The 17847-nt window shown below is 44.3% G+C and overlaps 1 protein-coding gene and 1 long non-coding RNA gene across 3 annotated transcripts in view; both read left to right on the top strand.

Moving 5' to 3' along the window:
- The window catches only part of LOC134948778 (uncharacterized), a 37219-nt gene extending 34526 nt beyond the window's left edge, over nucleotides 1–2693 (top strand). Inside the window, exons 2-3 of the long non-coding RNA XR_010183017.1 lie at nucleotides 1783–2135; nucleotides 2501–2693. This is a non-coding gene — a long non-coding RNA (uncharacterized LOC134948778). The remainder of the gene's footprint in view (nucleotides 1–1782; nucleotides 2136–2500) is intronic.
- LOC134948776 (gamma-aminobutyric acid receptor subunit alpha-3-like) overlaps nucleotides 1–17847 on the top strand; it is a 995050-nt gene that overhangs the window by 302323 nt on the left and 674880 nt on the right. The gene's annotated exons all lie outside the window — the stretch shown is intronic.

Genomic DNA, 17847 nt, shown 5'->3' with positions numbered 1-17847 from the left:
TTAAGGAATATCTTAATAAAGTTATGTTTTATCAGCATTACTTATGATTAATTTGATAATCACCGAAAGTTATTTCAATTAGTTAAGAGTGTGCCCACACAAGAGCCTTCTGTTTTCTCCCCTCCTTGACATATGTTCTTTCTGGCTCTGGGCGCACCACCAAACTGGACACAGATTTGAGGATTTAAATATAAAATCGTCCAATTTTGGTAGTTTGATATTACATTTATATCTTTGCATGACCAGTGCCGTGTCACTCCTTTTTTGTTCGACCTTGATAACATGTCAACCTAGTTACTGTTGACCAATAGTGGTCAACCTAAACATTGTCGACCTAGTTACTGTCAACCTAGAGACCGGATTCCGTCCTGTGCCTCCCCCCAACCCCCTTAATCTGGCTGAGATTTACCTGGTGACTGTCACTGTCGGCGCCAGTGTCCAGCGGCACAGCTCCTCACTAGTGATCAATCAGGCTCAAAATAAACTACAGTTCCCAGCAGCCCTTGCTGCCGGGAGCTACAGGCAACAAGGGCTACCTGGGAACTGTAGTTTATGTTGAGTCTGATTACAAGCGAGGTGCAGTGTGCTGCTGCCGGACACTAGTGCTGGCACTAACAGACAGTCACAAAGTCTGACACTGACAGTAATTCTTGATTCTGGGTGGTACCCCCTTCTTGCCGGCGCCCCTGGCGAGTGCCATCCTGGCCAATGGGTAGATACGCCCCTGCATGGGGCCACACACAGGGGGGTGAGGAGCAGGAGGACACAAGGGATCATACACACACACACACACACACACACACACACACACAGGGGGGCACAGGGGGCCGCACATTGGTCTGAGGGGGGAGTAGGTTGCCACACACATATAAGGCAGGGGGTACATGGGGCCACACACAGGGGGGTGAGGAGCAGGAGGACACAAGGGATCATACACACACACACACACACACACACACAGGGGGGCACAGGGGGCCGCACATTGGTCTGAGGGGGGAGTAGGTTGCCACACACATATAAGGCAGGGGTTACATGGGGCCACACACAGGGGGGTGAGGGGCAGGAGGGCACAAGGCTCTCTCATCACTCACTGCTAGTGAGGGAGGCCCGCGGACCCAGGCACAGGCTAAAGAGGAGACTGACGGTCAGGAGGATCAGAGTTCCAGCGCCAATGCAGCACCATGGTGCCACACTGTAGTGTGGGTCGAGGACACTCCTGGAACGGTGTCCGGTAACTACTTCACCCCCACCACAGGGCGGCTGCTGAAGGAGAGAGGGTGGCGGGGCCACTGAAGCCGGGCATCTCAGATCTCCTGCAGGGGGCGGGGAATGCTCCGGCGCATGGGGGGAGAAGGGGGAGAATGCAGTGAGTGTAGTGACATGGTACAGGAGGAGCGGCGGCCACTAAAGGCAATCAGGGTCCATGGCAGCCGCAACCCTGCACCCACCACATTCACACAGCCTGCATCCTCGCACCCCACAGTAGAAGCCGGAGGGAGCACTGTCCACACACCCTGTGGTGGATGGCAGGGATGGGGCGCCCCTGGGAGAGAAGGGCCCAGGGGAATGCGCCCCCTGGGCCCCCCCTTAATCTGGCTCTGAGTGTGTGTATGTATGTTGTTGTTTGTCTGTGTGCTATGTCTGTATTGTTAAATATCGGCAGCCATTATGACTCTATTTGTTTACCAAAGACTCTAAAAAATATATAGTTTTTACATTATAATTATTGAACTAAAAATGTGCCATTGAGTAATTGTAATCCTTTACTCCCACCTCTGTTAGGCCAGACACAACGACAACGCAGGAGGCAGAGACGCCATGTGTCTCACAGAAGCCAGCAAGCAGGGACACCCTCTGACTCTGTCACAACCCCCTCTGCCTCTCCTTCTGAACCCCCCTCTCCCTCTCACTTCCAATCCCCCTCTGCCTCTCCTTCTGAACACCCCTCTCCCTTTCACTTCCAAGCCCCCCTCCCTTTTCAACACCCCTGTCCCTCTCACTTCCAAGCCCCCCTTCTGCCTCTCCTTCTGAACCCCCCTCTCACTCTCGGTTCCACCCCCCCTCGGACACTAATGATGGAGAGGCCACAGCTTCTGGGGATGAAGCTTCAGAAGCAACATCCCAAAGCGAAGAAAGTAAGTACTTACACATGCATTAGCAAGCTTAAATTAGGTGATGTTGTGGTGATTAGTGGTGTTTGTGTTTCTCTATAAAAGGCCAAAAATCTGTTGCTAACAATGGCAGCAATTACGATATTTGTAAAAATAAATAAAGAGAATAGAGTGATAGTGGTTGCAAGGTTAAATGTAACCATGGCAATGGAAGGTATTTTTCCTAAATAAGATAGTCCAATTTTATGCATATGGGTACTAATTTTAAAAAAATTTGATGATAAAAATAATATGAGATTGGCTATAGTGTCTTGTTGTACTATATTGAATCTGATGTGTTTTATTATCTTTAAAAACTAAAAACCTTTTATTTTTGCTCTTTCTTATAGATGTTCCTGAGCAAAGAGATGCCTTCATTCGGGCTTGTTTGTCCAATATGGAGGGCTATCTGGGGGGTTATTACATGAAGTAATAGTGTTAAGAAATTTATCTTGAATTTTTTTTGTTTATTTTTAAATTAACAAAAAATTTAGTTTCTGACTTTGAAAAGTTTACATTAGTAAAAATTTGTACTTTAAACAATTGTGGGGTTTTTATTTCTTACAATAAGTTACGTTTTTGTGTAGGTATATGTCTATCTATTTCTCTCTCTCTATTTGTATATATTTGAAAACCATTATGGACATTACTCAATCTTCGCATCAAAACAGTTTGGTGTGTTTAATGTTCGATTTGTTTAATTAGAATAATTTGCTTTAATTAAGTGATTAGTGATATTATGTATCATTCTAGAGTAGGAAACATTGATGGTTTGTTTGTAAGTAGATAGTGCAATATTTGTAGTTTCAACACAGTTGATTTGCAAAAATTGCGACATTGGAAACCTTTATGCAGAAATTGCGATTAAGTGTAAGTGTTTACGCAAAAAATGTGGATTTTTAAATATTTACACATATTTTGCGGATTTAACAAGTCCACTTTTTTTGTAAAATTAAATTAGTGTTGCAGATTTTCCGTTTGGGCATGTGTTAGCAATTTTGCGATTGGTTGCAGTTTTTGCAAATTTGTACTTTTTACGATCCTTACTGAATTAGGCCAATAATACAGGTATTCATAAAACCTACACAGCTTTGTGGTCAGTGTGGGTATGTGTTTCATAAAGCCCGATACACTAATGAAATAAGTATGTAGCTATGGTGACCTACAGTATAGTATCCTATAATTTTCAATGCCCTCAATTTGTAACATTTATTTATTAGGTTTCTTCTATAGTGCAGCAAATGTAATTACACTGTACAATTGGAAACAACAGCGATAAAGCAAAACTGGGTAATAACAGACAGTCATAGAGGTAGGAAGGCCTTGAAAAAGCCATAGGTGAAATGTCTGTTTTAATACAGTTTCTTTTTACTTTTTCACATTGTCAAATTTAATATTTCACCATTTATTGAACTAATATTAACACAATGGGCCTAATTCAGACCTGATCGTAGCCGGCCCGCACCCTCCCGCCCAGCGAATGCCTCTGCCTGTCAATCAGGCAGAGGTGATCGCTGGGCTGAGATGCTCATAGCATCTCTGGCATGAGCCGGTGCACTGCGGCGCATGCGCAGTTCAGACCAGAAACGCACAGCAGCGATCAGGTCTGAATTAGGTGCCAATATCTTTTAATATATATCCATAAAGATTTAAGTTTTATGTATATTTATGGTCCTTAGTGCACCTGCAATATTACTTTCTGCTTACTGTGTTGCATCTTAAGAGCTCTCTAAATATTTATGGTATGATATCAATTGAATCTAATACCCCTTTTCCACTAGCTGTTTTAACCCGTGTTTTTGCACGGGGGCGCGCATCGACACAGGTTTTTAGTAGGTGGAAACGGGTCAACACAGGTTGAGTGACCCGGGAATCCAACCCGGCTATTTACCTGGGTAGAACACTGTAATGACACGGATAGCGGTGCAGTGGAAACGGTCATTACACGTGTTTTCAGATCCGAGTAACACTCTGAGACGCTGATTGGTGCTTCTGGGGCACTGGAAGATGTCATCCCTGGGAGACACGCTGGGCACATGCAGGCATTGAGGCAGCTTGCAAACAAAACACTCTGAAGTCACGCTGGGTACATACAGATATTTTTATTGCAGCAGCTTCCAAACAAACAGACAATATACAGCAGCAGAAGCTCCAGCACAGCAACATGGCTAGCCATCCCTGGTCAGACACAGAGATCAAAGAGCTGCTTAATATTCGGGGAGAGGAAGAAATTAGAAGGCAGGTGACTGGAACAGTTAAGGATGCTATCGTCTACAAGAACATATCCCTTATGCTGGCAGAAAGGGGCATCCAAAAAACCCAGCAACAAGTCGTTAACAAATTGAAGGCCCTACGCAGACAATTCACCAAAGTACACGACCATAACTGCAAGAAAAGTGGTGCTGGGCGTATGGAATGGGCATATTATGACCTATGCTATAGTGTCTTCGGCAAAACTGCGATAACAAATCCCATAGCACTATCCTCATCCAGCTCTGCCAGTCGCCAGATGTCAGTCGACGAGGACCGTGACGAAACACAACGCAGCCTTCCCAGCTCACAATGCAGCCCATCATCCCCGCTGCTTATATCGGACAGCAGTTTCGAAGACTCGACCGTCAATAATGATTCCATCAGTGCCACTACTGAGGACGTACCACAGTCTCAGGCGGAGACGTCGCAACCCCCCAAGACCACGACTTTGCGCTCAAATAGTAAGTATTACCATTACAAATACAGTTGCAGCAGTCCCTATACAGAATCTATGTAAAGGCATGGTAATGTTGCAGAGTATAGCTAGTGTGCAGGTGGGAGAAGGCCACAAACACGTATATGCTACCACTGCTATTTGTTAATAGAATCATGGTAATGTTGCAGAGTATAGCTAGTGTGCAGGTGGGAGAAGGCCACAAACACGTATATGCTACCACTGCTATTTTTATATTGTTGCTTACATTCTGTTTTATCTCCTTCACAGTCTACAACGTTCCACAGCGGAAAAGGAAACTGAACAAAACTGAACAAATGGTCAGAGCAATAAAGTCCATTATCGTGGATCACCTGCGTGAGGCGGATAGTGAGCTCAATGCCCAGGAAGATGCACGGCTTGAGAGATTTCTTGCGTCCGAAAAAGAAATGCATCAAACTTTTATGAGGCAGTTAATGACCATGCATGATAGGCAGATGACATTTTTTGAACGCACGTTTGCACGTACCATAGGGAATACCACACAAACACAACAGCAAGGCACAGCCTACCCACAGCACCCATATGGTCCATACAACTATGAGCCTCCCTCAAATCCCCCAACACAAATCCCGCAATCCTCAGAATTTCGGGTATATAGACAACTGCCTTAGAGCAGCGGGTTATAAAACAATGTTTGTGTTTTAAGGTTCTGTTTGCACTGTATCCTCAACCCTGATACCTACAAATGCAAACATTATTTTGATTTTACAGAGTGCCCTGTTGGCACTTTAAACTTTTATATTGTTACCTCAGAAAATGGGCAGTGGGATCCTGATATTGGGGCTACCTTTTGTATTGTTACCTCAGAAAATGTGCGGCAGTGTAATCCAAATATTGGGGGTAACACGATACCTGCCAAACCAAACATTAGGGTTTTTTTTTACAGAGTGCCCTGTTTGCACTTTACTCTTTTACCTCAGGGCAGGTGTCTTCACCATGTGGCCCTCTAGCTGTTGTGGAAACACATAGCAACACATGCTGGTACATGTTGTTCCACAACAGCTGGAGGGACACATGTTGAAGACCCCTTGCGTTATGTGGAATTTTACAGTGTCATGTTTGCACTTAAATATTTTATATTGTTACCTCAGAAAATGTGTGCCAACTGTTTAAAAGAAAAAATATAATAACATAACTTTTGAACCAAATTTTTATAACTGAAAAACTAAATAAACAAAAATTGTTTGCACACAAAAACTTGTCTGTCTTCCCTACTGCAACATTGTTTGAAGATTAGCTGCAATGGTGGCCCTTATTCACCCGCTGGCAGCGTCATGCCCCCCCACCAAGCCTGGTGCATCATGTACAGTGACCCCCGCCCCATGATCATGTACATTCCACTCGGGGAGAAAGTTTTCCTTTTGAATCTCACATATGTTATGGAGAATGCAGCAGGCTGCTACTATATCTGGCATTATTTTCAAGTCCACATCATTCCTCTTCATGAGGCAGCGCCAGCTCTCCTTCTCCAGCTCTGCAGTAGGTAGCACAAGGTGAAAAGCTGCATCAAGCTGTCTGTAGCAGAAAGCAGCAGTAAACTGCAAACAGTCTGCGACTCCATGCTAGACACAGCTACTGCACCGGCGTCCATTGCTGCAATGCTGTGAGCAGGCCCCACCCCTCCGTTTTGGTCCTTTTGATGACATCATCTTGATGAGACAGTAAAAAGTCCATTTGTAATGACAGCAATAGGCTTTTACAGAGCTTACCCGGGTTAGGTGGAAACAGATCAGAAGTGTAGTGGAAACGGGGGAGCCGACATGGGTTGTAGCTGTGTTAAACATCCCGGATCGGACACGGTACGTAGGTGGAAAAGGGGTATAATGAGCATAACCCTTAAGTGAAGGACCAGTTTTGTTTATAATACCCCTTTCAGACCGCCACCCCTGAACAAGGGTGGTTGGCACATGAAGGCGCATAACCCGAGTTCATGTGCAGTCTGAAAGGTGCCAGGGTTGAAAGGGTTCACTACGGCTGGCCGGCGGTCGGGCTCCCGGCGACCAGCATCCCGGCGCCGGGAGCCCGACCGCCGGCTTACCGACAGCTTGGCGAGCGCAAATGAGCCCCTTGCGGGCTCGCTGCGCTCGCCACGCTACGGGCACGGTGGCGCGCTACGCGCGCCACACTATTTTATTCTCCCTCTATGGGGGTCGTGGACCCCCACGAGGGAAAATAAGTGTCGGTATGCCGGCGGTCGGGCTCCCGGCGCCGGTATACTGAGCGCCGGGAGCCCGACCGCCGGCAAACAGAAGACCACCCGGTTGAAATACCGTGTCGAGTGACCCGTTATTGCAACCCTGGTCGTGAGCAGGATTGAACACGCGTTCAACCCGTCTCACTGTGCGGTGTGAACGGGAGCTGGGTCGTTGCGACCCGTTTTCCGTTCACTCTCTCTGTACGGGCGGTGCTTGGTGATCTTGTGATCTCCGTGTCAGTTTCCCAGGTGCGACCCGCTTCAGGCAGTCTGAAAGGGGCATTATATTTGTACTTTTAAGTGAACATGTTACCATAATTTCTTTAATAAAATATCAATATAATAATTGTCTGTTATTTGACCACAAGACTAGAGATGCATTTACATATATCACCTCATTATGGGGTATATGCAATTGCGGTCGAATTCCCGAAATTGTCGAATTTCGGGTCATTTTCGACCAAAAAAAAAAATCGCCTATGCAATTCAGTGCTTTCCGACCCAAAAACGGACTTTCAAAATTCGACTTTTTGAAATTCGACTTTTTGCAAATTCGACTTTTCTGCAATGATACAAGTGCTGCAATTCGACCAAAGCATATTCAATTCAAGTTTGGAAATTCGACAGCAGTGCTTTTAGACAGCAAATTCGTCATTTTCAATCCGCCACACTTTGGAGGGTGAAAACAAATAAAAAAATTTTAAACATGTTTTTTTTTGTGTTTTTTTTGGGGGGAATAGCAGATCTATTTATATTAGAAGGGATTAGGTACTTTTTTTTTTTTTTTTTTGGAGGCACAAATATTATTTATATATTTTTTAAAATATTATTATTATTTTTTTTTATGCTGGAACGGTGAAATCATAAAAAAAAATGGCGTGGGGTCCCCCCTCCAAAGCATAACCAGCCTCGGGCTCTTCGAGCTGGTCCTGGTTCTAAAAATGCGGGGGAAAAATTGACAGGGGATCCCCCGTATTTTTAAAACCAGCACCGGGCTCTGCGCCTGGTGCTGGTGCCAAAAATACGGGGGACAAAAAGAGTAGGGGTCCCCCGTATTTTTAACACCAGCATCGGGCTCCACTAGCTGGACAGATAATGCCACAGCCGGGGGTCACTTTTATGCCGTGCCCTGCGGCCGTGGCATTAAATATCCAACTAGTCACCCCTGGCCGGGGTACCCTGGGGGAGTGGGGACCCCTTCAATCAAGGGGTCCCCCCCCCCAGCCACCCAAGGGCCAGGGGTGAAGCCCGAGGCTGTCCCCCCCCATCCAATGGGCTGCGGATGGGGGGGCTGATAGCCTTTTGTGATAATAAAAAGATATTGTTTTTTCCAGTAGTACTACAAGTCCCAGCAAGCCTCCCCCGCAAGCTGGTACTTGGAGAACCACAAGTAACAGCATGCGGGAGAAAAACGGGTCCGCTGGTACCTGTAGTACTACTGGGAAAAAAATACCCAAATAAAAACAGGACACACACACCGTCGACAGTAAAACTTTATTTCATACGTCGACACACACATACTTACCTATGTTCACACGCCGACATCGGTCCTCTTCTCCATGTAGAATCCACGGATACCTGAAAAGAAAAGATCAATATACTCACCTCAGCCATGGTCCAGAGATAAATCCACGTACTTGGCAAAAAAACAAACCGAACACCCGCTCCATGCCGGACAGAAAGGGGTCCCATGCTGACACATGGGACACCTTTCCACGAATGAGACCTGTCAGTGACAGCTGTCACAGAAAGGTCTCTAAGCCAATCAGGAAGCGCAACTTCGTTGCGCTCACCTGATTGGCTGTTCGCTGTCTGTACTGTGACAGCACATCGCAAAGCCGCTCCATTACTTTCAATGGTGGGAACTTAGCGGCTAGCGGTAAGGTCACCCGCCGGTCAGCGGCTGACCGGCGGGTGACCCCACCGCTACCCGCAAAGTTCCCACCATTGAAAGTAATGGAGCGGCTTTGCGATGTGCTGTCACAGTACAGACAGCGCACAGCCAATCAGGTGAGCGCCACGGAAGTAGCGCTTCCTGATTGGCTGAAGGGACGTCAGTGACAGGAGTCACGTGATGTCCCGGCATTCGGGAGAAAGGGGTCTGATGTGAAAACATTGGACCCCTTTCTAGTCCGGTATGGATCGGGTTTTTGCGTGTTTTTTTTTTTAAACAAGTACGTGGATTTTACTCTCTGGACGTGGATTTATCTCTGGACGCTGGAAGGTGAGTATAATTTTTTCACAGGTACCCTCGGATCGTCGGAGACCGTGGCAGTCGGCGTGTCAACATAGGTAAGTATGTGTGTGTCGGTAGTGTGTAATAAAGTTTTACTATCAAGGTGTGTGTGTCCTGTTTTTATTTGGGTATTTTTTTCCCAGTAGTACTACAGGTACCAGCGGACCCGTTTTTCTCCCGCATGCTGGTACTTGTGGTTCTCCAAGTACCAGCTTGCGGGGGAGGCTTGCTGGGACTTGTAGTACTACTGGAAAAAACAATATCTTTTTATTATCACAAAAGGCTATCAGCCCCCCCATCCGCAGCCCATTGGATGGGGGGGGACAGCCTCGGGCTTCACCCCTGGCCCTTGGGTGGCTGGGGGGGGGGGACCCCTTGATTGAAGGGGTCCCCACTCCCCCAGGGTACCCCGGCCAGGGGTGACTAGTTGGATATTTAATGCCACGGCCGCAGGGCACGGCATAAAAGTGACCCCCGGCTGTGGCATTATCTGTCCAGCTAGTGGAGCCCGATGCTGGTGTTAAAAATACGGGGGACCCCTACTGTTTTTGTCCCCCGTATTTTTGGCACCAGCACCAGGCGCAGAGCCCGGTGCTGGTTTTAAAAATACGGGGGATCCCTGGCCAATTTTTCCCCTGCATTTTTAGAACCAGGACCAGCTCGATGAGCCCGAGGCTGGTTATGCTTTGGAGGGGGGACCCCACGCCATTTTTTTTTCCGGGTTTTTCACGTTTTTTTACCGTTTTTTAAAATCGCGGCAAAATCCGCCAAATCGGCCGATTTTCGCCCGCGACTCTGGCGAATCCGTTTTTCATTGAATATGGTGAATTCCGGAAGCCACCTTCCGGGATTCACCTGTCGAATTGAGTCGAATTAAAAAACGTCGAAAATTGCCGCGAATTCGACCGCAATTGCATATACCCCTATATGTTGCTGTCAATAAGGCTGCACAATTATAAGAAGCTATGCTAGATACCACCATATGACCCATACTGTACTCTGACTAAAGGGAACACTTAATATTAAATATACTGGGCGGTATCCAATTAGTCCCAGTGCAAGTTCAATGGTTAAAAACAGCCAGATATTGCGATTTAATGACCGATTGTCATTATCATAGTATTCATTTAGAGGCCATTTTTTAACAGCCAAAATTGGACCTGCGATCGCACGATAACACATGGGATCAATGATAAGTTCCCAATCCCACATGTTTTCGTGGCATCGGCAGCTGCTTATCAGGAATTATGCTTAGCATATTCACCATTAAATGCTGGCATCTGGGGGAAAAGGATGCCGCATCAGGGCTAATAGGATAGCCCACAGCAATCCTACTAGCAGCGGTAAAGTACCGCTGCTAATAGGATATCCCCCCACTATTGGAACAGGAGTGAGGAGTGATGTGAATAAGCAGCATGACTGTATAAATGATCTACACATGCAGCTGTCTCTTTGCCTGGTAATTAACAAACACATTATGTTGTCACAATTATGCAACATACAGTACAGATGTGTCCTCTTGCATCGTTGCTCTGAACGCGGCATTCCAGCCTCCGAATACTGGCAGGTCGCGGCGTAGCGTCTTAGGGTACAATTCAGACCTGATCGTTGCTGTGCATTTTCGCACAGCGGGCGATTATTGATTGACTGCGCATGCGTATGCACCGCAATGCACACGCGTCTCCAAACAATAACGGGTATCTGCAAACAGCGACAGCCTGGTGCAAAAATTTCAAGCGCACAGCCATTCGCTAGCTGATCGACAGGAAGAGGGCATTTGTGGGTGGTAACTGACCATTTTCTGGGAGTGTCAAGGAAAACACAGGCGTTCCCAAGCGTTTTCAGGGATGATGTGTGACGTCCGCTCCGGACCCTATCAGCCTCTTCTCTTCGCACTGTTGGAGTAAGTTGTGGGCTGCACACAGTGGAAAAAACATTGATTTGAAAATAGCCGCTCTCCCCCTCTCACCCAGCAACATTACACTCTAAGCCGCTATCCATGACTTCAGTATTGCAGTATGTATGATATTGTATTGTGTAACCCTTCGTGGCGTAAGATGCAAGCTTCACATCATATTCCCAATAGGTGTTGAGGCTGCTACATCTGATTTGCGTGGCCGAGCGATTAAAACCAGCGCCTTATGTAGCCGCCATCTCGGGTTCAATTTCCGGACAGGGACGAAGTCACTGTATAAATTTAAATAATATATATATATATATATATATATATATATATATATATTATGTGTGTGTGTGTGTGTATGTGTGTGTGTGTGTGTGTGTATATATATATATATATATATATATCCATTGCGGCGGTACTCGGGAAAATAAAAATGTCAGGACACTTATTCCTTCATCAACGTTTCAATGATAAACTGCATTTTCACCAGGACAACAAATAACAACCAATCGCTCACCTATATGTGCTCCCTTCACCAATTCCCGCCATCGCCTTCCACGGGTCCCGCTGCCCAACGTCGTCCGATGATGTCACACCCAGTGCCCGTCACCATAGAAACAGAAGCTGACAGTAAACAACTAATACAGCTCCACGCAAATCTGCTGCATAACTAGTTACACTTACTGTTAGATATATTTTTTAAAGCACGTGTATGATTTTCTAAATATATGTGTATATAGTAGACATAGGGGGTAATTCTGAGTTGATCGCAGCAGGAACTCTGTTAGCAGTTGGGCAAAACCATGTGCATTGCAGGGGGGGCAGGTATAACATGTGCAGAGAGAGTTAGATTTGGGTGTGGTGAGTTCAATCTGCAATCTAAATTGCAGTGTAAAAATAAAGCAGCCAGTATTTACCCTGCACAGAAACAAAATAACCCACCCAAATCTAACTCCCTCTGCAAATGTTATATCTGCCCCCCCCTGCAGTGCACATGGTTTTGCCCAACTGCTAAAAAATGTCCTGCTGCGATCAACTTGGAATTACTCCCATAGTCTAATCGCTACACTGGTCCTAATAGAATCCTGACCTCTAGTGGCTGAATGTAAAACCACTCATGTATGCTTAGCAACACATAATCTGGAAATTATTGTCAGGTTTGTTTAGAACAGCTAGATTAAATAATTTCCTTAATTATCAATGAATATATATTCAATATTAAACCTTTATTTAATTTTAGTCTGAGTATAGAACCACTACTAAGGCTTATTCATAAAAAGTGGTATAAACCCTGTGTTTCATTTAAGCCCTTTGGGGCCAAAGTACCCAATAAAAAGATACATTTGGATGTGCAACAACATTTTGCCATGGTCACCCCCTCTAACCAAGGAGAGGGATATGGTCAATAATTTTATATTGGACAGATGTTAGCGAATGTACAGCCATAGCAAAATGCCTTGCCACCGACTGCTCACTAGACCCAGAGAGGATGGCTGCCTGAATAGATGTTCGGTGCATGCTCATCCACTATAAAATTATTGAACACATCCAACGGAGAATCAGACAGTACAGACGAGTTCATCTACCAGTGGATCAGATACCGCCGTTAGACATAGAAACAAAAGAACCTATTCCCCTTTAGGGATCAGTACAAGGGAGAATAAAGCCCAAGCAGGCAGGCATTCACACGAAGAGGAGGTCAGCACAAAAGAAAACGACCCGCTACAGAAAAAGCCCCCATTGCCCAGGAAATAGTATTTAATCTTTCATTAGTCCCATTGACAGCCGCAGAGACTAAAGTGTTAAAAAAGAGATTAACTTTTATCCCTACTGCTTAATTGTGACAAGCAAAGATAGAAAATTTTAAACTGCATAAACAATTTAAATTAAAGGAATATTTCCATAATCGACAACAAGTTGAATCGTTACCCAGCATACCGGAAGAAATAAAGAAAATAGCCCCAAAAAATCGAAGTTTGATCCTTAATCGACCAATGCATCAATCAAGATGTTTATGAGACTGCTTGAGCAGGAAACACCAAAGTTTGAAGCAGCTAGATGCAATTTGACAGCAAATGAGTTTAAAGCGCTTAGTACCCTCAGTAAGAGAGAGGATATAACAATAAGACCAGCCGACAAAGGCGGCTCTATAAGTCAGGACTTACATCAGTACAAATCAGAAATTGCACGACAATTGTCGGACCTAAACACATATAGATTATTACAATCAGATCCCACTATGTGTTTTAAAAAATAATTAGATCTAGTACTCTCTAGGGCGGTTCGTGATAATATCATTAGTGAACAAGTACAGCAGGCATTAACTAGAGATTAAAAAATGGTAATCACCAGCACTAAATTGTATAAAGTTTATAGATAATACAATGTATTATACTAGTTAGATCAATAAAAAATCTAGGACGGTAGGTTATGTTGAAAAAGTATATATAGTATATTTAATAAGAACAATATCTTAAAATCACAGATGTCTTTACAACACAATTAAAAGAACATGGAATATTCAAGGGTAGTGACACATCCACATGTCCCCTCAATAAGAGATTGTATCATACCCCGGCTAGGACTCCCTCTGGAATTATGTTCATCAAGATTGCTGGATAATTGATGAAAACAGTGGAGTTCAGAATGTCCCTTTTAAGCATACCAATGCAAGCGTTTCCATGCAGATAGGGAAAGACTCCAATTCCTCCACAGATGGTGGTGTCCAAGGGAAATGCTGTCCAATTGATGCCGTATGGGTAGTGATAAGGAGAATGTCCAACGGTGTTGAGGGGTTTTTTGAAGATGTGTCCGACAATCTCAAACTCAACGCGTTTCGCTGGTATTAACACCCAGCTTCCTCAGGATGTAGTATAATACATTGTATTATCTATATACTTTATACAACTTAGCGCTGGTGATTACCATTTTTTACTGTATACATTCTCTTGGGGAATTACCACCCCCTACAGCAGCAGCTTTTTGACAGCGCACTCCTTCTCTTCTCTATCACATGATTAACTAGAGATTATCCTGTGAAACCATTATTATATACAGTATCGAATGTACATAAAAGCCATGTTGAGTCATCCCTGCCCGGGGATAATTATTCCAACCGGTATCTGTATATTTGGATGCATACCTTCAACCTTGCGTTTAAGACCAACCTATGTTTCCTAAAGATACAACTGCTTTATTAGTTGCATTGGAGACTTTGAGTGATATTCCTGAGCATTGTTTGTTGTGTACTATTGATGTAACAACATTGTACACATGTATACCACATTCTATTGGGGTCCAGGCGGACTCATTAGTGGGAATCCTCTCTACCAGGGACCAAATATAGATATATTTTTTTTGTGTGAATTGCTGGAATTGATTTTAAATCAAAATTACTTCTTCTATAATGGGTGCCATTATTTACAAACATCTGGCTGTGCGATAGGGTCCAATGTGGCCCCATCATACACAAATGACACCATGCTTATGCTTGAAAATTATGTGTTCTTTTCTGACAAAAGAATTAGTGATAGGGTGCTATATTAATACAAAAATACGATATTGAGAATATCAAAAGGTGCGCTAATAATGGTTAAATGAATAGTTTATTAGTTACACCAATAAGGATATAACCAGTAAAATCAATACATCATAATATAGTATAAAAGTTGACACATCTTACATGCAATATTATAGCACACATACAAATGTCTCTGGGTGACCTGTTGTACTGCACTTTAATTAAAGCTTCCTTGAATCATCCTTTGTGGTGGCTTAAAGGCTATGCAGTCTTTAGCAAGTGCACAGCAATAGTTAAAAGTTATGTCCAGAGTAGTAGTAAACCCACAATTACACTCAACTCTTTTGGTAGTGTCCTTTAATGCAGTAATAATGTGGAGGTAGAACATAAAATTATGAATGAACAGTAGCAGTAGCTCTGGCTGTCTCCTCCATTTGAAGTGTGCTCACGGCCCGGGCAGAGGCAGGGCGCTTGCAGTTCTTCTATAGCGCTGCAGCGCTATGCTCCACCTGTGCCCTGTGTGTTAACTGAATGTCCAGGAAGCCGTGTTAGGAGAGTGTGTGTGTGTGGGTCACTCTTACCGGATACTAATGTTCCTTGGCTGCCGTTTAGATTGTGCTCCTTCTCCTGATAGCAGCATGCATGAGATGGCAGGTGCGCTGGCTTGGCTTGTCAGAAGAATGATCCTGGTGCAAACTTTGTCCGCTGGGTTGAATCTGATACTTCTTACGTGTTTTTCCGCGCAAATGTAGCTGCGGTTTCATCATAGGATCTATCTCCTGCTGCACTAGGCAGCTACTTAAACCCATAGGGACCAATCAAAGTGAAACAAGTAATGTTCACACCTGTAATGCTATTATCACAACACCTGCAGATGTCAGCATTGAAAACAACGTGTGTGTCAACCTTTATAATTAAAAACACATTGTATCTTAAAACCGAGCAGAATGGTGATACATTACATAAATAATCCTTCAATATTTCTAAATGAACAAAAGGATACATATGCCCTACGTGTCAATCAGATTACTTAAGAAAAAATTTCTATTATAAAGATAAACAAATTACATCAAGACTTGGATAGGCAGTGTCAATCGTGTAGTGGTAAAGGACATCGACCATATCAGGCGAGGACCCAGGTTCGAGTCACACCATGTCCCATCATTTATTTATTTTATTTAGATTTAGTTTTATTCTGTATCAATTTTTGACCTCTATATATTTATAATTCTTATCTCAAAGATAGTTGTATTAATATTATTATTATTGTACTTCCACTCGCTTCATACACCGCCATTTCAACCAGAAGAGACTAGATCTAGTAATATAGTAGTGACGAGCATTTATCTTCATATTATATATATATATATATATATATATATATATATATATATACATATAGAATAGTAGGAGTATGGCGCCACAGGTGTATATGAGTAGAGTAAAATACAGGGGTTAGAAATAACCAAAATGTAGACACTCCTTTAAAAATGTAAGGTGTCAGCTGACCCCAAAAGAAATGGCAGGGATAAGCTACCTGACAATTTAGAAATATAGAGGAGGGGTGGGGGTACTAGGCAATTAGCAAGACACCCCCAAAAAAGGAGTTGTTCTGCAGGTGGTGACCACAGACCACTTCTCAGCTCCTATGCTTTCTGCCTGATGTTTTGGTCACTTTTGAAAGCTGGCGGTGCTTTCACTCTAGTGGTAGCATGAGACGGAGTCTACAACCCACACAAGTGCCTCAGGTAGTGCAGCTCATCCAGGATGGCACATCAATGCGAGCTGTGGCAAGAAGGTTTGCTGTGTCTGTCAGCGTAGTGTCCAGAGCATGGAGGCGCTACCAGGAGACAGGCCAGTACATCATGAGACGTGGAGGAGGCCATAGGAGGGCAACAACCCAGCAGCAGGACCGCTACCTCCGTCTTTGTGCAAGGAGGAACAGGAGGAACACTGCCAGAGCCCTGCAAAATGACCTCCAGCAAGCCACAAATGTGCATGTGTCTACTCAAACGATCAGAAACATTTGCCAGAGAACACCAAGATTGGCAAATTCGCCACTGGCGCCCTGTGCTCTTCACAGATGAAAGCAGGTTCTCACTGAGCACATGTGACAGACGTGACAGAGTCTGGAGACGCCAAGTAGAACGTTCTGCTGCCTGCAACATCCAGCATGACCGGTTTGGCAGTGGGTCAGTAATGGTGTGGGGTGGCATTTCTTTTGGGGGTCGCACAGCCCTCCATGTGCTCGCCAGAGGTAGCCTGACTGCCATTAGGTACCGAGATGAGATCCTCAGACCCCTTGTGAGACCATATGCTGGTGCGGTTGGCCCTGGGTTCCTCCTAATGCAAGACAATGCTAGCCCTCATGTGGGTGGAGTGTGTCAGCAGTTCCTGCAAGATGAAGGAATTGATGCTATGGACTGGCCCGCCCGTTCCCCAGACCAGAATCCAATTGAGCACATCTGGGACATCAAGTCTCGCTCCATCCACCAACGCCACGTTGCACCACAAACTGTCCAGGAGTTGGCGGATGCTTTTGTCCAGGTCTGGGAGGAGATCCCTCAGGAGACCATCCGCCACCTCATCAGGATCATGCCCAGGCATTGTAGGGAGGTCATGCAGGCACGTGGAGGCCACACACACTACTGAGCCTCATTTTGACTTGTTTTAAGGACATTACATCAAAGTTGGATCAGCCTGTAGTGTGTTTTTCCACTTTAATTTTGAGTGTGACTCCAAATCCAGACCTCCATGGGTTAATAAATTTGCTTTCCATTGATAATTTTTGTGTGATTTTGTTGTCAGCACATTCAACTATGTAAAGAACAAAGTATTTAATAAGAATATTTCTTTCATTCAGATCTAAGATGTGTTATTTTAGTGTTCCCTTTATTTTTTTGAGCAGTGTATATGCATATATATATATATATATATATATATATATATATATATATACACACACACACAACAGGGTGCTATATTACACTAGATTCATATAGATTACGTCCTGGTCCTGTGGACAGGAGATAGGAGTAATCTGGAATATATCATAGAACAATACAACAGCAGTAGTAGCCCCACTAAATTCACTT

This window comes from Pseudophryne corroboree, chromosome 8, assembly GCF_028390025.1.
Source record: "Pseudophryne corroboree isolate aPseCor3 chromosome 8, aPseCor3.hap2, whole genome shotgun sequence".
NCBI classification, from domain to species: Eukaryota; Metazoa; Chordata; class Amphibia; order Anura; family Myobatrachidae; genus Pseudophryne; species Pseudophryne corroboree.
The sequence above is the reverse complement of the archived record's forward strand: the minus strand, read 5'-3'. Positions and strand labels throughout refer to the sequence as shown.